The sequence below is a fragment of the Daphnia carinata genome, unplaced genomic scaffold, assembly GCF_022539665.2.
Source record: "Daphnia carinata strain CSIRO-1 unplaced genomic scaffold, CSIRO_AGI_Dcar_HiC_V3 NW_026452937.1___fragment_4___debris, whole genome shotgun sequence".
Classification (NCBI taxonomy): domain Eukaryota; kingdom Metazoa; phylum Arthropoda; class Branchiopoda; order Diplostraca; family Daphniidae; genus Daphnia; species Daphnia carinata.
This window is the reverse complement of record NW_026712466.1, coordinates 1-3,774: the sequence shown is the minus strand read 5'-3', so window position 1 is coordinate 3,774 and position 3,774 is coordinate 1. Positions and strand designations below refer to the sequence as shown.

The 3,774-nt window shown below is 40.5% G+C and overlaps 1 pseudogene; it reads right to left on the bottom strand.

Moving 5' to 3' along the window:
- Window positions 1-1,164: 1,164 nt before the first annotated feature.
- On the bottom strand, window positions 1,165-2,279 carry LOC130686951 (villin-1-like; annotated as a pseudogene).
- Between the last annotated feature and the right edge of the window lie 1,495 nt (window positions 2,280-3,774).

The window sequence follows — 3,774 nt, the reverse complement described above, 5'->3', positions numbered from 1 at the left end:
ATAAAAGATATGCTACTTGCAGAGGAAGCTGAATTGTTGAGGACAGAAAAGATGTTTATCAATGAGGACGTGGAGGTTGAGGAATCTTTGCTCCATGGAACTTCTTCCATCACTCCAACATCACCGGAACTAGTCGTGTTACCTAATGAGGTACTTCTATTAAATAATTACATTCGCTAAGAAATGAATTTATCTTTTTTTACCAAAAAATAGGAGTTGTCATCAGAGGCCTGCTTGTCCAGACGAGACAGGAGTAAACAGTCCATGCTTTTCCTCGATAAGATGGAAACACTGACGAAAACCAACAAGCTCTTTTCTAGCTACATCAACAGAGCAATGGAAATACTAAAAGAAGAACACCCAGAGATCGGTGGATTATTCTGTTGCACCATGGGTAGTACAATGGAATTTCCCCAGGCCACTGGACGGCAATGGATGCAAATCGTGCACGATGGATCAGACCACTGGGTGTTGGTTGCGAAAGGATTCAGCGGACAGAATCTCGTCGTGGTGTACGATAGTATGGCAGGACGTAATTGGCGGTCTAAACACATTTTGAGCTGCATGTCATCTCTTCTACAAACACCTGAGAATGAGATAAAATACATTGCAAAATCTTGTCAGCGGCAAAGCAATGGTTTTGACTGCGGCGTGTTTGCCATAGCCTTCGCTACATGTTTGGCGAGCGGGCAAGATCCGGCAACACTTGTGTACGACCCCAATCTACTTCGTACTCACCTTGATGCCTGTATGAAGTCTGGAAAACTATCAGCATTTCCATCTAAAATTTGTAGGGTCATGCGGAGTCGCAATGAGGTGGTTGTTTCCGAAACGGTATTTTGCCACTGTAGGAGAACGGCTCACATGTTACCATCGAAAGGATGGAGAATGATAGAGTGTGAATATTGCATGGAATGGTTTCATGCAATGTGTATAGACAATTTTCCAGTAAATGAGAATGGCACTTGGTTTTGTAAAAATTGTAAATTGTAATAATACAAAAGTTCTATCAAACCTAGATGCGCCTGCACTTTTACTGAGAACTCTGCTTGTCCGTAGCCATACACTAACTGCCATTCTTAACTAACTCGGCCAACCTATGTCAAAGCCCTCTGGTAGCCTATTACAAAAAAAATTATTTGTTGTTGCTGTCTGCAACACTTTCTACCACAGAAAAGGGTCACCGGTACCTGTTCCTTTCGTCGTCTGTACAACTTTGGCAATTTTACCAACTGTACACGAAATTACTTTAATTTCTTGTTTCTTTTAAAAGAAAGCCATACGAACTGATCGTGAAATATGTTCTTACCTGATGCTTGTCTTCCAAAGCCAACAGTTTGGCCGACTACTTTCCAATCGCGAAACAATGACCTGAATTCTGCAGGTTCACCTCCGTCGAGTTCTCGTGTCACGTTAGTGTTTGGTGGGTATCCCTTCTTTTTGGCGAAAATCTGTCCGTTCCTCATTGTCTCTGTCCGCTCTTGCGGTGTGACTTTTTTGCCGACCCACACAAAAATGCCTGTTCTTAAATTACAAAGAATTTGTCAATACTCTATTGCTTTCAAAAATAAACAACTGAATTACCATTGGGTCCATTGTCAACAATGAAACTATCATTCGAATTCAAATCCGCCTGAGATAGAGGTCCTTTCTTGATCTCGGTAACCTTCAATGTACCATCTTCGTCAGTGCAGCGGTACAGTTTAATCTCAGCTACAGTATTGCTCTCGAAACCCTCATCGTTCTCTGCCACGACAGCTTTCAGCTACGACATTTCGATAACTTAGCGCCCACCCTTAATTTTATGGTTATGCTTTCACTATCAATACCTTCTTGTGCTGAATGGCAAGCAAGCCTTCCAATGCTGCTCTGTCTGCATCGGGCAAGCCAAGTTCTTGACCATCTTCTACAATAACTAGGTACTGTAGGATCCACCATGTTCGCCCTTCAATGTTTGCGCCAGCTTTATATAACAAAAGAGATTCATTAACACTTTTTGAAATCAAGTAGGAAAATAATGTTCAAACCTTGGCAGCGTGCATCTTCTCTTTGTTGTTGACAGAACGGCCAACCCATACAAAGATGTACTTTTTGCAATCCAAGACGAAGACATCACCTTCGTTCATTAGGGACCAGGAGACTTTCGGGAGTTGACGTAGTATCAGATTATGTTTACCTTTGACCGAGTAAAGGGCAGGATGAGATTCATCTGTCACATGTTTGAAGCCGGACGCAGCTCCCCCAGGTACAATCCTAAACACAAAAAAGATTGGTATCATCAAGTAGAGCTCATGCGATAACACGTATTAGATTATTCCTTATACCATCCTTAAAGTAACTCATAAAACGCGCCGACTCGCTGCCTTCGACATCACGCTGTTGAACAGGAGAGCCGCCCAACACATCATCCAGTTTGACAGCTTTAATGACGACTACACCAGCTTCATCTTGTGTAGTCTCATTTCTGAGCCAAAAATGAATATAGCGCTCTAGCTTGTTTGATTGCCGTTTGACTTGCTTTTTTGTGGAAAAAAAATCATTCAGTTAGTTTTCTGCTATCTCTTGGTTTCACAATAAATATCGCAACAAGTCGTTGACTAATCGTGTTATCTCACGATCTCCTTATCTACCCCATCCGTATGTACCATATGAGTCTAATAAAAGTATACGTTATCTAAACTAAAGCGATTTGGCGGAAATGTCCGAATTGCTAAACAGCTTCCTATAGCAAAAAATTCAAACAGTTAAACGTGATACCTGAAGAAGAGTTCCACACGGTTGACCAGACTCAAAAGCGCTATATATCAGGTATGAGTCATCGGTATGGAACTTCACATACGATTCCTTGGGACAATTTCCCTGTAAATGAGAATGACACTTGGGTTTGTAAAAATTGTAAATTGTAGTAATATAAAAACCTATCAAACCTATAAAATGTTTGGATGCTGATTAATTAGTTAGATACACTAAGATAGATGCGCCTGCACTTATTGAGAACTCTGCTTGTCGGTAGCCATACACTAACTCCCCTTCTTAAATAACTCGGCCAACCTATGTCAAAGCCCTCTGGTAGCCTATTACAAAAAAAATTATTTGTTGTCACTGTCTGCAACACTTTCTCCTACATAAAAGGGGCACCGGTACCCGTTGCCAGCGTCATCTGGATTCCGGGGGGCAATAGCCAAAATGCTATTACCCCCCGGATTCTGGGGGGCAATAGATTTTTGCTTTCCTAATAGCATAAGAAATTCCTCATATTGATGATTCCTCATATTGATGAGGAATTTCTTATGCTATTAATTCCTCATATTGATGAGGAATTTCTTATGCTATTAATTCTATTCTATTCTTATGATAGTAAAAAATGAAGGGGTGGGGCCTAGGATATCGATTACTAAAATCGATTGTTGGTTGATAGGGATGTTTTAAAAAACCTTCGGGGATTTTGCCGCTTTACTTAAGCTTCGCCTTCAAGCTCACCCTCTGCTGTCCGATATCGGGCACATCAATTGTCCCAACCAACCACCAAACAACGGCTTTTGGTAAAAATACCATTTTACCTTAAAATAATGATCTTTTTTTAATTATTTTTTGCTGACGATAAGGAAATGGTCTTGGACAAATAGGACTGACCTAAAATATTTTAAAAGTTAGTTCTATTTCTCCCAGTCCTGTTTCGGTTCAGTCTATTATACCGCCAATCCCAATAAAAGATGAAGTTTTTGAAATTGAATATACAATCTCCAATATTCCGTTGTCGTTTAATATTCATTT